Raw genomic sequence first — 21622 nt, forward strand, 5'->3', positions numbered from 1 at the left:
AAACCAGCACACGAAATATGGGAAGAGATGTTGTTCACCACCAACAATACCCCCAACTGAAACAATTTCATAGCTTGACGGAGAAGATTCTATATCGTTATAATTATAAGTTCACCTTACCCCGTAACCCCTCCCTTGACCATGTAACGGCAAAAGCTTCACAGGATGTAACCGAATTTAAAGCATAAACTCATGAAATGTTCCAACTAAGTTTTAAATTTCTACACCCCACCCCCAAAGATGTACAATGTAACAATTTTAAAGTACATGAAACAAAACTAATACATAACTTAATTTATTATTCTTATCTACGAGACAACCTCCACATGAAAAACTTTATATATGTAAACGACCAAATGACTTCAACTTACTTCATAAAGTTTGCATATATTATTAAAAATAAGTACATGAAAGGCACCTTGAGACATTCTGACCCCTTGAAAAATTATTATATTTTCCAACCCATCGAGAACACCGAAAGACCACTTATAGTACCAATCGAAGTGCTAGAACCAGCCGAGAACTATCACACATATCACATTAACGGAAGCGTTCCAGCGAAACCAGTAAAGAAGTTCATAGAACATATAGGATCCCTACGACCGACGGATCAGGAAATGGAAATACAAAAAGCTGTAAAAGCAACAATACCACACATCATACTGAACCTATTACATAATGCGCTAGCCTATTTTCTATCGCAAAACAAAGAGTTCGTCAAAGAGTTTGAAGAACTCAAACAGCTGCCTAATTACCCGCAACAAACAAAACTGATTTAAAACTACCCATTAAACTGTCTCACTTCCATGCATTAACCTGTTTCACTTTTGTATTAACCTCTTTCATTAACCTGTTTCACTTTCAGTTTTAAACAATTTCATTTTTGTATCACACCTTTATCTCACCTTCTGTGATGTCTTGATAGAATATATCAGTAAATGACAGTCACTATTCTGTCCTAAACATTAATTAATTTGTAATCATTAATTAGTTTATAATCATAGCTTAATAAAAGCTTCATCGCTTCACTTATTCTTAATTAATAATGAAGTGCCACCGCACTACACTAAGTGCCACCGCACTACAAAATACCAATACACCTTGAATCAACAAGTGCAACTGCACTTGAGACCAATAACTCAGGGAAACGGATTAGGAAATATTAAACCACCTGAATTATAGATTAGTGTGAATATATTCAATTACCCCCCATTATTATTCCTACTTAAGCAATAAAACGGAACACATTTCTGGAATAACTTACCTCAACAAATTCAATGTAATATATGTAATGACAACTGTACTGTATGTACATAAACGAATCAAATGACACCCACATGTAATTAAATATGCAATTAAATAAGTTAAGAATCTCATACATGCCAAAATCTAAAGACACGTATTACCACGAAAAATGAACCTGGATAAATTTTACTGATACTATTTTCACTAATATAGTTTTATTATTCACAATACACCTACAGTGCGTTATCACAAAACTAGTGTATGAATGAACTAAATAATAAAGAGATAAACGAAAAGATATCACACCACTAAAATTTGAAACGTTGACCTCAATTTGAACATTTCACAATACAATGTTAGAACACACTATCGTGAGTAACAGCCAATACTCATGGAAGTAAATAGTAAACCATTTCTGATGTAAAACAAATAGGGATCGACCAGCTTCGAGGTACACTTTTTCTCCTTCCATCCCACTGTTCAAAAATTGAACACATACTTTAGAGGGATAGAATTAAATGTCACCCAGTGTCTGATAACACTGATTCCCCTCCATATAGAATATTAACAACTCACAATGAAAAATGAAACACCTGTGAACTTTCTCGAGACATTAACCTCTACTGATTGCAGCCGAGAACTGTAAACAAATGTACACGATACTTGACAGGCGTGTTACATAACAAAAATTAACCTCATAAGAATCAGGTGATTGTAAAAATAATTTAGAAGGTAAATTTGTTGTACAATTAATTACTTGCAATTGAATTTTTGAATACTTACATCTAACATTTCAAAACTCCTAGAACATATGTGAACGAATTTAATATGAATAAAGCAGATCTTTTCTTTTTCCAAACGGAAGGGATACATGTATACATCTAAAAAGTGTTACAAAAATAATTGAATGTATAGTTGACAAGAACCTTGCGAACCATTCACGATAGACTTGTTAATAAATACCTAATTTCCCCTACACCTCTACCGGGTAACACTATAATTTTTTTTGATTTATTTCACAACTCATCCCTAACAATTAAATCTAAGAAATTTTCGGGTAAGTCAGGTAAGTCACTACACAAAATACAAGGACAGAACAGCAACACACCACTGGATCATCGGCAGCCACCACTTGTGGGAAACATTGAAACTCTGATGTTTCATGGAAAAGATACTTTTGTGGTTGTTGATGTTCAGAGAATGTCTTTGAATAGCTGACCTGCCTACAACTGCCCAACGGCTACAACCTTGCACGCGAGTACGAATCTACCTACAAATACAAATTATTCTACTAGAAAAGAAAAATAGAAGAACAAACTATACAGAATACAAAACTTTCAAAAACTCAACAACCCGGAAAGATGGAGTCAATCTTGATTGACATCCAGAAATAAAACCTGAACAAACTATTTATCCAAAAAAGAATAAATTATTTATTGAAACTCAAATACTCGTTTATGATTGGATAAAATTATATTTATTATTTTCCCTTTAGGAATACGCTAAAACCTTTCCTTTTACTCTTTAGTTGGTTCCTTCAGAGTCAGATCTGATATAACAATAAAGTATATGAATATCTCTCTCTCTACTCCTCTCGTGAAATATATTCGAGACTAAGTCTAGATAGCAGCATTGGGGCCCGTGCTCTATCCACTAGTACTCCAATCGAAGAGTAACAGACCAGTGTCGTAGTACTTTAATTAGTCAGGTAAGCCTTAAGATTATTACTATTCTTGAGACGACCATAAGACAGTTCCAGAAGTATCCTATCAAAAGGTAAGCTCAGAACACGTCTTAGCAGGAACGCTCTGGATTTTTTTTATGACCCTTTTTAGCGCTTACCAAGTGATTCACACATGGTGTAAACAGAAAAAACCATTAGAACGATCATTGAATTTTTTTGTGGAAACGAGAATTTCAAACACGTTATCGACGGTAAAGCTGATACGAAATTTTCCGATAAGGGCCTTATCGGAAAATTTTGTATCAGCTTTACCGTCGGGAAAAATAATTTTAAGGCGAAAAAATTTTGGACCCTATTTATCTTCCTTAAACTGTGTGTTAGTTTCAGTAGGCGTGCAGTTATGCTATAGGATGACTTTACAAGGGGTTTGGAAGGTTGAGAAAAGTGACCGTTTACGTTTTTCGCCAGGTACATGCTTAATCATTGAAAAACGTTATAATATCGTAACACAAAACGTCTGATTGACTATATTGGGGGACTATCTGTTTTTTCCCTCTTAATTGATTACTAACACTTGATTTTTTTGTCCTTGCTACCTATTAATGATTCAAAGTGAATGGACTGACAGAAAAGTCTCATTTACTGAACAAAAAGTCGCTTATAACATTATACATCATAAGCAGGAACGCTCTGGATGGTTTTTTATGAGCCTTTTTAGTGCTTACCAAGTGACTCACACTTGGTTTGAACAGAATGAGCCATTGAATTATCATTGAATTTTTTTGTGGAAACGAGAATTTCAAACACGTTATCGACAGTAAAGCTGATACGAAATTTTCCGATAAGGGCCTTATCGGAAAATATCGTATCAGCTTTACCGTCGAGAAAAATAATTTTAAGGCGAAAAAATTTTGGACCCTATTTATCTTCCTTAAACTGTGTGTTAGTTTCAGTAGGCGTGCCATTATGCTATAGGATGACTTTACAAAGGGTTGGAAGGTTGAGAAAAGTTACCGTTTACGTTTTTCGCCAGGTACATGCTTAATCATTGAAAAACGTTATAATATCGTAACATAAAACGTCTGATGATTTATATTGGGGGACTGTCTGTTTTTTCTCTCTCAATTGATTACTGACATTTATTTTTTTTGTCCTTGCTACCTAATAATGATTCAAAGTGAATGGACTCACAGAAAAGTCTCATTTACAGAACAAAAAATCCATTATAACAACATATATCATAAGCAGGAACGCTCTGGATGCTTTTTTAATACCCTTTTGGTGCTTACCAAGTGATTCACGCTTGGTTCAAACAGGGTGAACCATTTAAACGATCATTGAAGTTTTTTTGTGGAAACGAGTATTTCAAACACATTATCGACGGTAAAGTTGGTGTGAAACTTTCCTATTAGGCCCGAGAGAAAAATAATTTTAAGACAAAAAACTCTGGACCCTATTTTTCTTCCTTAAACAGTGTATCAGTTTCCAAAGGAGTGCCGTTATGCTATAGGTTGACTTTACAAGGGGTTGGAAGGTTGAGAAAAGCGACCGTTTACGTTTTTCGCCAGGTACATGTTTAATCATTGAAAAACGTTATAATATTGTAACACAAAACGTATGATTGACTATACTGGGGACTATCTGTTTCTTCTCTCAATTGAATACTGACATTTGGTTTTTGTGTCATTGGTACCTATTAATGGTTCAAAGTGGATGGACTCACAGAAAAGTCTCATTTACAGAACAAAAAATCGATTATAACATTATATATAATAAGCAGGAACGCTCTGGATGCTTTTTATGACCTTTTTTAGTGCTTAACAAGTGATTCACACATGGTGTGAACAGAATGAACCATTGAAACGATCAGTGAACGTTTTTTGTGAAAACGAGTATTTCAAACACCTTATCGACGGTAAAGTTGATAGTAAACTTTCCTATTAGGCCAGAGAGAAAAATAATTTTAAGTCGAAAACGGTTTGGACCATTTTTTTCTTCCTTAAACTGTTTGTTAGTTTCAATATGAGTGCCGTTTTGCTATAGGATGACTTTACAAGGGGTTGGAAGGTTGAGAAAAGTGACCGTTTACATTTTTCTCCAGGTACATGTTTAATCATTGAAAAACATTAGAATATCGTAACACAAAACGTATGAGTGACTTTATTAAGAGGACTATCTGTTTTTTCGTTCTCAATTGATTACTGACATTTGGTTTTTTGTGTCCTTGCTACCTATTAATGATTCAAAGTGAATGGACTCACAGAAAATCTCAATTACAGAACAAAAAGTCGAAAATAACATTATATATCATAAGCAGGAACGCTCTGGATGCTTTTTTATGACCCTTTTTAGTGCTTACCAAGTGATTCACACTTGGTTTGTACAGAATGATTCATTGAAACGATCATTGAACATTTTTTGTGGAAACGAATATTTCAAACACGTTATCGACGGTAAAGTTGATATGAAACTTTCCTATTAGGCCCGAGAGAAAAAAAACTTTAAGGCGAAAAAATTTTGGCCCTATTTTTCTTCCCTAAAATGTGTGTTAGTTTTAGTAGGAGTGCCGTTATGCTATAGAATGACTTTACAAGGGATTGGAAAGTTGAGAAAAGTGACCATTTACGTTTTTCACCAGGTAGATGTTTAATCATTGAAAAACATTACAATATCGTAACACAAAACGTATGAGTGACTTTATTTAGAGGACTATCTGTTTTTTCGCTCTCAATTGGTTACTGACATTTGGTTTTAGGGTCCCTGCTACTTATTAAGGATTCAAAGTGAATGGACTCACAGAAAAGTCTCATTTACAGAACAAAAAGTCGATTATAACATTATTTATCATAAGCAGGAACGCTCTGGATGCTTTTTTATGACCCTTTTAGTGCTTACCAAGTGATTCACACTTGGTGTGAACAGAATTAACCATTTAAACGATCATTGAACTTTTTTTGTGGAAACGAGGATTTCAAACACGTCATCGACGGTAAAGTTGATATGAAACTTTCCGATTAGGCCCGAGAGAAAAATAATTTTAAGGCGTAAATATTTTGGACCTTATTTTTCTTCCCTAAACTGTGTGTTAGTTTCAGTAGGAGTGCCGTTATGCTATAGGATGACTTTACAAGGGATTGGAAGATTGAGAAAAGTGACCATTTACGTTTTTCACCAGGTAGATGTTTAATCATTGAAAAACATTAGAATATCGTAACACAAAACGTATGAGTGACTTTATATAGAGGACTATCTGTTTTTTCGTTCTCAATTGGTTACTGACATTTGGTTTTAGGGTCCCTGCTACTTATTAAGGATTCAAAGTGAATGGACTCACAGAAAAGTCTCATTTACAGAACAAAAAGTCGATTATAACATTATATATCATAAGCAGGAACGCTCCGGATGCTTTTTATGACCCTTTTAGTGCTTACCAAGTGATTCACACTTGGTGTGAACAGAATTAACCATTTAAACGATCATTGAACTTTTTTTGTGGAAACGACTATTTCAAACACGTCATCGACGGTAAAGTTGATATGAAACTTTCCGATTAGGCCCGAGAGAAAAATAATTTTAAGGCGTAAATATTTTGGACCTTATTTTTCTTCCCTAAACTGTGTGTTAGTTTCAGTAGGAGTGCCGTTATGCTATAGGATGACTTTACAAGGGATTGGAAGGTTGAGTAAATTGACCGTTTACGTTTTTCGCCACGCCACGTACATGTTTAATCATTGAAAAAAGTCATAATATCGTAACACAATACGTATGATTGACTATACTGGGGGACTATCTGTTTTTTTCTCTCTCATTTAATTTTGACTGTTGGTTTTTTGTGTCCTTGCTACCTATTAATGATTCAAAGTGAATGGACTCACAGAATAGTCTCATTTAGAGAACAAAAAGTCGATTATAACATTATAAATCATAAGCAGGAACGCTCTGGGCGCTTTTTATGACCCTTTTAGTGCTTACCGAGTGATTCACACTTGATTTGAACAGAATCACCCATTGAAACGATCATTGAACTTTTTTGTGAAAACGAGTATTTCAAACACGTTATCGACGGTAAAGTTGATATGAAAATTTCCGATTAGGCCCGAGAGAAAAATAACTTTAAGGCGTTAAAATTTTGGGCCCTATATTTTTTCACTAAACTGTGTGTTAGTTTCAGTAGGAGTGCCGTTATGCTATAGGACGACTGTACAAGGGATTGGGAGGTTGAGAAAAGTGACCGCTTACGTTTTTCGCCAGGTACATGTTTAATCATTGAAAAACGTTTTAATATCGTAACACAAAACTTATGATTGACTACACTGGGGGACTATCTGTTTTTTCTCTCTCGATTGATAACTGACATTTGGTTTTTTGTGTCCTTGCTACCTATTTATGATTCAAAGTGAATGGACTCACAGAAAAGTCTCATTTACAGAACAAAAAGTCGATTATAACATTATATATCATAAGCAGGATGCTTTTTTATGACTCTTTTTAGTGCCTACCAAGTGATTCACACTTGATTTGAACAGAATGAACCATTGAAACGATCATTGAACTTTTTTGTGGAAACGAGTATTTCAAACACGTTATCGACGGCAAAGTTGATATGAAACTTTCCGATTAGGCCCGAGAGAAAAATAATTTTAGGGCAATTAAAATTTTGACCCTATTTTTCTTCCTTAAACTGTGTGTTAGTTTCAAAAGAAGTGCCGTTATGCTATAGGATGACTTTACGTGGGATTGGGAGGTTGAGAAATGTGACTGTTTACGTTTTTCGCCAGGTACATGAATAATCATTGAAAAACGTTATAATATCGCAACACAAAGCGCATGATTAACTATATCGGGGACACTATCTGTTTTTTCTCTCTCAATTGATTACTGACATTTGGTTTTTTGTGTCCATGCTACCTATTAATGATTCAAATTGAATGGACTCACAGAAAATCTCATTTACAGAACAAAAAGTCGATGCTAACATTATATATCATACGCAGGAACGCTCTGGATGCTTTTTTATGACCCTTTTTAGTGCTTACCAAGTGATTCACACTTGGTTTGAACAGAATGAACCATTGAAACAATCATCGATTTTTTGTGGAAACGAGTATTTCAAACACGTAATCGACGGTAAAGTTGATATTAAACTTTCCGATTAGGCCCGAGAGAAAAATAATTTTAAGGCAAAAAAAACTTTGGACCCTATTTTTCTTCCTTAAACTGTGTGTTAGTTTCAGTAGCAGTACCGTTTTGCTATAGGATGGCTTCACAAGGGGTTGGGAGGTTGAGAAAAGTGACCGTTTATGTTTTTCGCCAGTAACATGTTTAATCATTGAAAAATGTTATAAAATCGTAACACAAAACGTATAATTAACTATATTGGGGAGACTATCTGTTTTTTCTCTCTCAATTGATTACTGACATTTGGTTTTTTGTGTCCGTGCTACCTATTAATGATTCAAAGTGAATGGACTCACAGAAAATCTCATTTACAGAACAAAAAGTTGATTATAACATTATATATCATACGCAGGAACGCTCTGGATACTTTTTTATGACCCTTTTTAGTGCTTACCAAGTGATTCACACTTGATTTGAACAGAATGATTCATTGAAACAATCATTGATTTTTTTTGTGGCAACGAGTATTTCAAACACGTAATCGACGTAAAGTTGATATGAAACTTTCCGATTAGGCCCGAGAGAAAAATAATTCTAAGGCAAAAAAAACTTTGGACCCTATTTTTCTTCTTTAAACTGTGTGTTAGTTTCCAAGGGAGTGCCGTTATGCTATAGGATGACTTTACAAGGGTTTGGGAGGTTGAGAAAAGTGACCGTTTATGTTTTTCGCCAGTTACATGTTTAATCATCTGTCTTTTCTCTCTCAATCTGTTTTTTCTCTCTCAATTGATTGATTACTGACATTTGGTTTTTTGTGTCCATGCTACCTATTAATGATTCAAAGTGGACTCACAAAACGTATAATTAACTATATTGGGGAGACTATCTGTTTTTTCTCTCTCAATTGATTACTGACATTTGGTTTTTTGTGTCCATGCTACCTATTAATGATTCAAAGTGAATGGACTCACAGAAAATCTCATTTACAGAACAAAAAGTCGATTATATCATTATATATCATACGCAGGAACGCTCTGGATACTTTTTTATGACCCTTTTTAGTGCTTACCAAGTGATTCACACTTGATTTGAACAGAATGATTCATTGAAACAATCTTTGATTTTTTTTTGTGGCAACGAGTATTTCAAACACGTAATCGACGTAAAGTTGATATGAAACTTTCCGATTAGGCCCGAGAGAAAAATAATTCTAAGGCAAAAAAAACTTTGGACCCTATTTTTCTTCTTTAAACTGTGTGTTAGTTTCAAAGGGAGTGCCGTTATGCTATAGGATGACTTTACAAGGGTTTGGGAGGTTGAGAAAAGTGACCGTTTATGTTTTTCGCCAGTTACATGTTTAATCATCTGTCATTTCTCTCTCAATCTGTTTTTTCTCTCTCAATTGATTGATTACTGACATTTGGTTTTTTGTGTCCATGCTACCTATTAATGATTCAAAGTGGACTCACAGAAAGGTCTCATTTACAGAACAAAAAGTCGCTTATAACATTATACATCATAAGCAGGAACGCTCTGGATGCTTTTTTATGACCCTTTTTAGTGCTTACCAAGTGACTCACACTTGCTTTGAACAGAATGAACCATTGAAACCGTCATTGAACTTTTTTTGTGGAAACGAGTATTTCAAACACGTTATCGACGGTAAAGTTGATATGAAACTTTTCGATTAGGCCCGAGAGAAAAATAATTTTCAGGCAAAAAAACTTTGGACCCTACTTTTCTTCCTTTAACTGTGTGTTAGTTTCAGTAGGAGTGCTGTTGTGCTGTAGGATGAGTTTACAAGGGATTGGAAGGTTGAGAAAAGTGACCCTTTAACGTTTTTCGCCAGGTACATGTTTAATCATTGAAAAACGTTTTAATATCGTAACAAAAACGTATGACTGACTATACTCTGACACTATCTCTTTTTTCTCTCTCAATTGGTTACTGAAATTTATTTTTTTAGTGTCCATGCTACCTATTAGTGATTCAAAGTGAATGGACTCACAGAAATGTCTCACTTACAGAACAAAAAGTCGATTACAACATTATATATCATAAGCAGAAACGCTCTGGAAGCTTTTTTATGACCCTTTTTAGTGCTTACCAAGTGATTCGCACTTGGTTTGAACAGAATGAACCATTGAAACCGTCATTGAACTTTTTTTGTGGAAACGAGTATTTCAAACACGTTATCGACGGTAAAGTTGATATGAAACTTTCCGATTAGGCCCGAGAGAAAAATATTTTTCAGGCAAAAAAACTTTGGACCCTACTTTTCTTCCTTTAACTGTGTGTTAGTTTCAGTAGGAGTGCTGTTGTGCTGTAGGATGAGTTTACAAGGGATTGGAAGGTTGAGAAAAGTGACCCTTTAACGTTTTTCGCCAGGTACATGTTTAATCATTGAAAAACGTTTTAATATCGTAACAAAAACGTATGACTGACTATACTCTGACACTATCTCTTTTTTCTCTCTCAATTGGTTACTGAAATTTGGTTTTTAGTGTCCATGCTACCTATTAATGATTCAAAGTGAATGGACTCACAGAAATGTCTCACTTACAGAACAAAAAGTCGATTACAACATTATATATCATAAGCAGGAACGCTCTGGAAGCTTTTTTATGACCCTTTTTAGTGCTTACCAAGTGATTCGCACTTGGTTTGAACAGAATGAACCATTGAAACCGTCATTGAACTTTTTTTGTGGAAACGAGTATTTCAAACACGTTATCGACGGTAAAGTTGATATGAAACTTTCCGATTAGGCCCGAGAGAAAAATATTTTTCAGGCAAAAAAACTTTGGACCCTACTTTTCTTCCTTTAACTGTGTGTTAGTTTCAGTAGGAGTGCTGTTGTGCTGTAGGATGAGTTTACAAGGGATTGGAAGGTTGAGAAAAGTGACCCTTTAACGTTTTTCGCCAGGTACATGTTTAATCATTGAAAAACGTTATAATATCGTAACAAAAACGTATGACTGACTATACTCTGACACTATCTCTTTTTTCTCACTCAATTGATTACTGACATTTGGTTTTTAGTGTCCATGCTAACTATTAATGATTCAAAGTGAATGGACTCACAGAAATGTCTCACTTACAGAACAAAAAGTCGATTACAACATTATATATCATAAGCAGGAACGCTCTGGAAGCTTTTTTATGACCCTTTTTAGTGCTTACCAAGTGGTTCGCACTTGGTTTGAACAGAATGAACCATTGAAACGATCATTGAACATTTTTTGTGGAAACGAGTATTTCAAACACGTTATCGACGCTAAAGTTGATATGAAACTTTCCGATTAGGCCCGAGAGAAAAATAATTTTAAGGCAAAAAAACTTTGGACCCTAATTTTCTTCCTTTAACTGTGTGTTAGTTTCAGTAGGAGTGCTGTTGTGCTGTAGGATGACTTTAGAAGGGATTGGAAGGTTGAGAAAAGTGACCGTTTACGTTTTTCGCCAGGTACATGCATAATCGTTGAAAAACGTTATAATATCGTAACACAAAACGTATGATTGACTATACTCTAACACTATCTCTTTTTTCGCTCTCAATTGATTACTGACATTTGATTTTTAGTGTCCATGCTACCTATTAATGATTCAATGTGAATGGACTCACAGAAAAGTCTCACTTAGAGAACAAAAAGTCGATTATGACATTATATATCATAAGCAGGAACGCTCTGGAAGCTTTTTTATGACCCTTTTTAGTGCTTGCCAAGTGATTCACACTTGGTTTGAACAGAATGAACCATTGAAACAATCATTGAACTTTTTTTGTGGAAACGAGTATTTCAAACACGTTATCGACGGTAAAGTTGATATGAAACTTTCCGATTAGGCCCGAGAGAAAAATAATTTTAAGGCAAAAAAACTTTGGACCCTATTTTTCTTCCTTTAACTGTGTTTTAGTTTCAGTTCAGTAGCACTGCTGTTGTGCTGTAGGATGACTTTACAAGGGATTGGAAGGCTGAGAAAAGTGACCATTTACGTTTTTCGCCAGGTACATGTTTAATCATTGAAAAACGTTATAATATCGTAACACAAAACGTATGATTGACTATACCGGGGGACTATCTGTTTTTTTCTCTGTCAATTGATTACTGACATTTGGTTTTTCGTGTCCATGCTACCTATTTATGATTCAAAGTGAATGGAATCACAGAAAAGTCTCATTTACAGAACAAAAAGTCGCTCATAACATTATATATCATAAGCAGGAACACTCTGGATGCTTTTTTATGACCCTTTTTAGTGCTTATCAAGTGATTTACACTTGGTTTGAACAAAATGAACCATTGAACCGATCAGTGAACTTTTTTTGGGGAAACGAGTATTTCAAACACGTTATCGACGGTAAAGTTGATATGAAACTTTCCGATTAGGCCCGAGAGAAAAATAATTTTAAGGTAAAAAAACTTTGGACCCTATTTTCTTCCTTAAACTGTGTGTTAGTTTCAGTAGGAGTGCCGTTGTGCTGTAGGATGACTTTACAAGGGAATGGAAGGTTGAGAAAAGTGACCGTTTACGTTTTTCGCCAGGTACATGTATAATCATTGAAAAACGTTATAATATCGTAACACAAAACGTATGATTGACTATATTTAGAAGACTATCTGTTTTTTGCTCCCAATTGATTTCTGAAATTCTTTCTGGTTTTTGGGTCCCTGCTACCTAATAATAGTTCAAAGTTAATTGACTCACAGAAATATATCAACACAACAAAAAGTCGATTATAAAATTATATATCATAAGCAGGAACGCTCTGGGTGCATTTTTTACCCTTTTTAGTGCTTACCAAGTGATTCACACTTGATTTGAACAGAATGATTCATTGAAACAATCATTGATTTTTTTTGTGGCAACGAGTATTTCAAACACGTAATCGACGTAAAGTTGATATGAAACTTTCCTATTAGGCAGGAGAGAAAAATAATTTTAGGCGAAAAAATTGTGGACCCTATTTTCTTCCCTAATCGGTGTGTTAGTTTTAGTAGGAATGCCGTTATGCTATAGGATGACTTTGCAAGGGATTGGAAAGTTGAGAAAAGTGACCGTTTACGTTTTTCGCCAGGTACAAATATAATCATTGAAAAACGTTAGAATATCGTAACACAAAACGTATGATTGACTATATTGGGGAGACTATCTGTTTTTCGCTCTCAATTGATTACTGAAATTTGGTTTTTGGGTCCCTGCTACCTATTAATGGTTCAAAGTGAATGGACTCACAGAAAAATCTCATTTACAGAACAAAAAGTCGATTATAACATTATATATCATAAGCAGGAACGCTCTGGATGCTTTTTTTTACCCTTTTTAGTGCTTACCAAGTGACTCACACTTGGTGTTAACAGAATGAACCATTGAATGATCATTGAACTTTTTTGTGGAAATGAGTTTTTCAAAACACATTATCGACGGTAAAATTGATATTAAACTTTCCTATTAGGCCCGAGAGAAAAATAATTTTAAGGCGAAAAATTTTGAACCCTTTTATTCTTCCTCAAACTGTGTGTTAGTTTCAGCAGGAGTGCCGTTATGCTATAGGATGACTTACAAGATTGGAAGGTTGAGAAAAGTGACCGTTTACGTTTTTCGCCAGGTACATGATTATTCATTGAAAAACGTTATAATATCGTAACACAAAACGTATGATTGACTATATTGGGAGGAATATCTGTTTTTTCTCTCAATTGATTATTGACATTTGGTTTTTTGTGTCCTTGCTACCTATTAATGATTCAAAGTGAATGGAGTCACAGAAAAGTCTCCTTTACAGAACAAAAACTCCATTATAATATTAAATATCATAAGCAGGAACGCTCTGGATGCTTTTTTATGAAATTTTTAGTGCCTACCAAGTGATTCACACTTGTTGTGAAGAGAATGAACCATTGAAACGATCATTGAACTTTTTGTGTGGAAACGAGTATTTCAAACACGTTATCGACGTTAAAGTTGGTATGAAATTTTCCTATTAGGACCGAGAGAAAAATAAATTTAGGCGAAAACATTTTGAACCCTATTTCTGTTCCCTAAACTCTGTGTTTGTTTCAGTAGGAGTACCGTCAGGCTATAGAATGACATTACAAGATTGGAAGGTTGAGAAAAGTGACCGTTTACGTTTTTCGCCAGGTACATGTTCAATCATTGAAAAACGTTATAATATCTTAACACAAAACATTTGATTGACCCTACTGGGGGACTATCTGTTTTATCTCTCTCAACTGATTACTGACATTTGGTTTTTTGTGTCCATGTTACTATTAATGATTCAAAGTGAATGGACTCAAAGAAAAGTCTCATTTACAGAACAAAAAGTCGATTATAACATTTTATATCATAAGCAGGAACGCTCTGGATACTTTTTTATGACTCTTTTTAGTGCTTACCAAGTGATTCACACTTGGTTGTGAACATAATGAACCATTGGAACGATCATTGAACTTTTTTTGTGGAAACGAGTATTTCAAACACGTTATCGACGGTAAAGTTGATATGAAACTTTCCTATTAGACCCGAGAGAAAAATAAATTTAGGCGAAAACATTTTGAACCCTATTTCTCTTCCCTAAACTCTGTGTTTGTTTCAGTAGGAGTGCCGTCAGGCTATAGAATGACATTACAAGATTGGAAGGTTGAGAAAAGTGACCGTTTACGTTTTTCGCCAGGTACATGTTCAATCATTGAAAAACGTTATTATATCGTAACACAAAACATATGATTGACCCTACTGGGGGAATATCTGTTTTATCTCTCTCAACTTATTACTGCAATTTGGTTTTTTGTGTCCATGCTACTATTAATGATTCAAAGTGAATGGACTCAAAGAAAAGTCTCATTTACAGAACAAAAAGTCGATTATAACATTTTATATCATAAGCAGGAACGCTCTGGATACTTTTTTATGACTCTTTTTAGTGCTTACCAACTGATTCACACTTGGTTTGAACAGAATGAACCATTGAAACGATCATAGAACTTTTTTTTGTGGAAACGAGTATTTCAAACACGTTATCGTCGGTAAAGTTGATATGAAACTTTCCTATTAGGCCCGATAGAAAAATAATTTTAGGCGAAAATATTTTTGGACCCTAATTTTCTTCCCTAAACTGTGTCTTAGTTTCAGTAGGAGTGCTGTCAGGCTATAGGATGACTTACAAGATTGGAAGGTTGAGAAAAGTGACCGTTTAGGTTTTTCGCCAGGTACATGTTTAATCATTGAAAAACGTTATAATATCGTAACACAAAACATATGATTGACTATACTTGGGGACTATCTGTTTTCTTCTCTCTCAATTGATCACTGACATTTGGTTTTTTGTGTCCATGCTACCAATTTATGATTCAAAGTGAATGGACTCACAGAAAAGTCTAATTTACAGAACAAAAAGTCGATTATAACATTATATATCATAAGCAGGAACGCTCTGGATGCTTTTGCTTTTTTATGACTCTTTTTAGTGCTTACCAAGTGATTCACACTTGGTTTGAACTGAATGAACCATTGAAACGATCATTGAATTTTATTGTGGAAACGAGTATATCAAACACTTTATCGACGGTAAAGTTGATAGGAAACTTTCCTATTAGGCCCGAGAGAAAAATAATTTAAGGCGAAAAAATTTTTGGGCCCTATTTTTCTTCCCTAAACTGTGTGTTAGTTTTAGTAGGAGTGCCGTTATGCTATAGGATGACTCTGCAAGGCATAAGAAGGTTGAGAAATGTGACCGTTTACGTTTTTCGCCAGGTACATGTTTAATCATTGAAAAACGTTAGAATATCGTAACACAAAACGTATGATTGACTATATTTAGAGGACGATCTGTTTTTCGCTCTCAATTGATTACTGACATTTGGTTTTTGTGTCCCTGCTACCTAATAATGGTTCAAAGTGAATGGACTCACAGAAAAATCTCATTTACAGAACAAAAAGTTTATTATAACATTATATATCATAAGCAGGAACGCACTCGATGCTTTTTTATGACCCTTTTTAATGCTTACCAAGTTATTCACACTTGGTGTGAACAAAATGAACCGTTAAAACTATCATTGAACTTTTTTGTGGAAACGAGTATTTCAAACACCTTGTCGACGGTAAAGTTGATATTAAAATTTCCTATTATGCCCGAGAGAAAAATAATTTTAAGACGAAAGATTTTTGGACCTATTTTGCTTCCTTAAACTTTGTGCTAGTATCAGTAGGATTGCCATCATGCTATAGAATGACATTACAAGATTGAAAGGTTGAGAAAAGTGACTGTTTACGTTTTTCGCCAGGTACATGTTTAATCATTGAAAAGCGTTATAATATCGTAATACAAAACGTATGATTGACTATATTGGGAAGATTATCTGTTTTTCCTCTCAATTGGCTACTGATATTTGGTTTTTCGTGTCCTTGCTACCTATTAATGATTCAAAATGAATGGATTCACAGAAAAGTCTCATTTACAGAACAAAAACTCCATTATAACATATTATATCATAAGCAGGAACGCTCTGGATGCTTTTTTAATACCCTTTTTAGTGCTTACCAAGTGATTCGCACTTGGTGCGAACAGCGTGAACCATTTAAACGATCATTGAACTTTTTTTGTGGAAACAAGTATTTCAAACACGTTATCGACGGTAAAGTTGATATTAAAATTTCCTATTAGGCCCGCGAGAAAAATAATTTTAAGGCAAAAAAACTTTGGAACCTATTTTTCTTCCTTAAACTGTGTATTAGTTTCCAAAGGAGTGCTGTTATGCTATAGGATGACTTTACAAGGGATTGGAAGGTTGAGAAAAGTGACCGTTTACGTTTTTCGCCAGGTATATGTTTAATCATTGAATAACGTTATAATATCGTAACACAAAACGTATGATTGACTATACCAGGGGACTATCTGATTTTTCTCTCTCAATTGATTATTGACATTTGGTTTTTTGTGTCCTGGCTACCTATTAATGATTCAAAGTGAATGGACTCACAAAATTCTCATTTACAGAACAGAAAGTCCATTATAACATTATATATCATAAGCAGGAACGCTCTGGATGCTTTTTTTACCCTTTTTAGTGCTTACCAAGTGATTCACATTTAGTGTTAACAGAATGAGTCTTTGAAACGACCATTGAACTTTTTTGTGGAAACGAGTTTTTCAAACACTTTATCGACGGTAAAGTTGGTATTAAACTTTCCTATTAGGCCCGAGAGAAAAATAATTTTAAGGCGAATAAATTTGGGCCCTATTTTTCTACCTTGAACTGCGTGTTAGTTTCCTTAGGAGTGCCGTTATGCTATAGGATGACGTTAAAAGGGATTGGAAGTTTGATAAAAGTGACCGTTTACGTTTTTCGCCAGCTGCATGTTTAATCATTGAATAACGTTATATCGTAACACAAAACGTATGATTGACTATATTGGGGGACTATCTGTTTTTTCTCTCTCAATTGATTATTGACATTTGGTTTTTTGTGTCCTGGCTACCTATTAATGATTCAAAGTGAATGGACTCACAAAAAAGTCTCATTTACAGAACAAAAAGTCCATTATAACATTATATATCATAAGCAGGAACGCTCTGGATGCTTTTTTTGACCCTTTTTAGTGCTTACCAAGTGATTCACACTTGGTGTGAACAGAACGAATCATTTTAACGATCATTGACATTTTTTTGTGGAAACGAGTATTTCAAACACGTTATTGACGGTAAAGTTGACATGTAACTTTCCGATTAGGCCCGAGAAAAATAATTTTTTAGGTGAAAAAATTTTGGACTCTATTTTTCTTCCATAAACTGTGTGTTAGTTTCAGTTGGAGTACCTTTATGCTATAGGTTGACTTTACAAGGAATTGGAAGGTTGAGAAAAGTGACCGCTTACGTTTTTCGCCAGGTACATGTTTAATCATTGAAAAACGTTATAATATCGTAACACAAAAGGTATGATTAACTATATGGGAGGACTATCTATTTTTCTCTCTCAGTTGATTACTCACATTTGGTTTTTTTGGGTCCCTGCTACCTATTAATGACTTAAGGTGAATGGATTCACCGAAAAGTCTCATTTACAGAATAAAAAGTCGACTAAAACATTATATATCATAAGCAGGAACGCTCTGGATGCTTTGGTATGACCTTTTTTGGTGCTTACCAAGTGATTCACACTTGATGTGAACAGAATGAACCATTGAAACAATAATTGAGCCTTTTTTTGGCGAAACGAGAATTTCAAACACGTTATCGAATGTAAAGTTTATAAGAAACTTTCCGATTAGGCCCGAGAGAAATAATTTTAAGGCAAAAAATTTATGGATTCTATTTTCTTCCTTAAACTTTGTGTTCGCTTCAGTAGGAGTGCCGTTATGCTATAGGATGAGTCTACAAGGGATAAGAAGTTTGAGAAAAGTGACCGTTTACGTTCTTCGCCAGGTAAATGTTTAATAACTGAAAAACGTTATGATATCGTAACACAAAACGTATGATATTGACTACATTGGGGAGGCTATCTGTTTTTTTTCTCTCAATTGATTACTTACATTTGTCTTTTTTGGGTCCTTGCTACCTAATAATGATATAAGGTGAACGGACTCACAGAAAAGTCTCATTTACAGAATAAAAAGTCGACTAAAACATTATATATCATAAGCAGGAACTCTCTGGATGCTTTTGTATGACCTTTTTTAGTGCTTGCCAAGTCATTCACACTTGATGTGAACAGAATGAACTATTGAAACATTCATTGAACCTTTTTTGCGAAACGAGTATTTCAAACACCTTATGGAAGGTGAAGTTGATAAGAAACTTTCCGATTAGGCCCGAGAAAAATAATTTTAAGGCAAAAAAACTTTGGACTCTATTTTCTGCCTTTAACTGTGTGTTCGCTTTAGTAGGAGTGCCGTTATGCTATAGGATGAGTCTACAAGGGATAGGAAGGTTGAGAAAAATGACCGTTTAGTTTTTTCGCCAGGTACATGTTTAATCATTGAAAAACGTTATAATATAGTAACCCAAAACGTATGATTGACTATACTGTGGGACTATCTGTTTTTTCTCTCTCAATTTGTTACTGAAGTTTGTTTTTTTGGGTCCTTGGTACCTAATAATGATTCAAAGTGAATGGACTCACAGAAAAGTCTCATTTACAGAAAAAAAAGTCGACTAAAACATTTTATATCATAAGCAGGAACGCTCTGGATGCTTTTGTATGACATTTTTAGTGCTTACCAAGAGATTCACACTTTGTGTGAACAGAATGGACCATTGAAACGATCATTGAACCTTTTTTGGGGAAACGAGTTTTTCAAACACGTTATCGAAGGTAAAGTTGATATGAAACTTTCCTATTAGGCCCGAGAGAAAAATAATTTTAAGGCCAAAAAATTTTGGACCTTATTTTTCTTCCCTAAACTGTGTGTTAGTTTCAGTAGGAGTGCCGTTATGCTATAGGTTGTGTGTACAAGGGATTGAAAGGTTGAGAAAAGTGACCGTTTACGTTTTTCGCCAGGTACATGTATAATCAATGAAAAACGTTATAATATCGTAACACAAAACGTATGACTGACTATATTGGGGGACTATCTGTTTTTTCTCTCAATAGATTACTGCCATTTATTGTGTTGGGTTCCGGCTACCTATTAATGAATTAAGGTGAATGGACTCACAGAAAAGTCTCATTTACAAAAGAAAAAGTCGACTAAAACATTATATATCATAAGCAGGAACGCTCTGGATGCTTTTGTATGACCTTTTTAGTGCTTGCCAAGTCATTCACACTTAATTTGAACAGAATGAACCATTGAAAGGATCATTAAACCTTTTTGCAAAACGAGTATTTCAAACACGTTATCGAAGGTAAAGTTTATAAGAAACTTTCCGATTAGGCCCGAGAAAAATAATTTTAAGGCAAAAAAATTTTTGGACTCTATTTTCTTCCTTTAACTGTGTGTTCGCTTCAGTTGGAGTGCCGTTATGCAATAGGATGAGTCTACACGGGATACGAATGTTGAGAAAAATGGCCAATTACGTTTTTCGCCGGGTAAGAGTTTAATCATTGAAAAACGTTATAATATCGTAACACAAAACGTATGATTGACTATATTGGGGAGACTATCTGTTTTTTCTCTCTCAATAGATTACTGATTTTGTCTTTTTGTGTCCTTGCTACCTATTATCGATTTAAAGTGAATGGACTCACAGAAAAGTCTCATTTACAGAACAAAAAGTCGACTAAAACATTATATATCATAAGCAGGAACGCTCTGGATGCTTTTTTATGACCCTTTTAGTGCTTACCAAGTGATTCACACTTGGTATGAACAGAATGAACCATTGAAACAATCATTGAACTTTTTTGTGGAAACCAGTATTTCAAACACGTTATCGACGGTAGAGTTTATATGAAACTTTCCTATTAGGCCCGAGAGAAAAATAATTTTATGGCAAAAAATTTTTGAACTCTATTTTCTTCCTTAAACTGTGTTTTCGCTTCGGTATGAGTGCCGTTATGCTCTAGGATGGGTCTACAAGGGATAGGAAGGTTGAGAAAAGTGCCCGTTTACGCTAAGTGCTCGCCAGGTACATGTTCAATCAATGAAAAACGTTATAATATCGTAACACAAAACGTATGATTGACTATATTGGGGAGACTATCTGTTTTTTCTCTCTCAATAGATTACTGATTTTGTCTTTTTGTGTCCTTGCTACCTATTATCGATTTAAAGTGAATGGACTCACAGAAAAGTCTCATTTACAGAACAAAAAGTCGACTAAAACATTATATATCATAAGCAGGAACGCTCTGGATGCTTTTTTATGACCCTTTTAGTGCTTACCAAGTGATTCACACTTGGTATGAACAGAATGAACCATTGAAACAATCATTGAACTTTTTTGTGGAAACCAGTATTTCAAACACGTTATCGACGGTAGAGTTTATATGAAACTTTCCTATTAGGCCCGAGAGAAAAATAAATTTATGGCAAAAAATTTTTGAACTCTATTTTCTTCCTTAAACTGTGTTTTCGCTTCGGTATGAGTGCCGTTATGCTCTAGGATGGGTCTACAAGGGATAGGAAGGTTGAGAAAAGTGCCCGTTTACGCTAAGTGCTCGCCAGGTACATGTTCAATCAATGAAAATCGTTATAATATCGTAACACAAAACGTATGATTGACTATATTGGGGAGACTATCTGTTTGTTCTCTCTCAGTTGATTACTTACATTTTTGTTTTTTTGGGTCCCTGCTACCTATTAATGATTTAAGGTAAATGGACTCATAGAAAAGTCTCATTTACAGAAAAAAAGTCGACTAAAACATTATATATCATAAGCAGGAACGCTCTCGATGCTTTTGTATGACCTTTTTAAGTGCTTGCCAAGTCTTTCACACTTGATGTAAACAGAATGAACCATTGAAACGACCATTGAACCTTTTTTGCGAAACGAGTATTTCAAACATTTTATCGAAGATAAAGTTAATATGAAACTTTCCGATTAGGGATAGGAAGGTTTAGAAAAGTGACCGTTTACGTTTTTTGCAAGGTACATAATTAATCATTGAAAAACGTTATTTTATCGTAA

This window comes from Convolutriloba macropyga, chromosome 8 (assembly GCF_964194025.1).
Source record: "Convolutriloba macropyga chromosome 8, txConMacr16.3, whole genome shotgun sequence".
NCBI classification, from domain to species: domain Eukaryota; kingdom Metazoa; phylum Xenacoelomorpha; order Acoela; family Convolutidae; genus Convolutriloba; species Convolutriloba macropyga.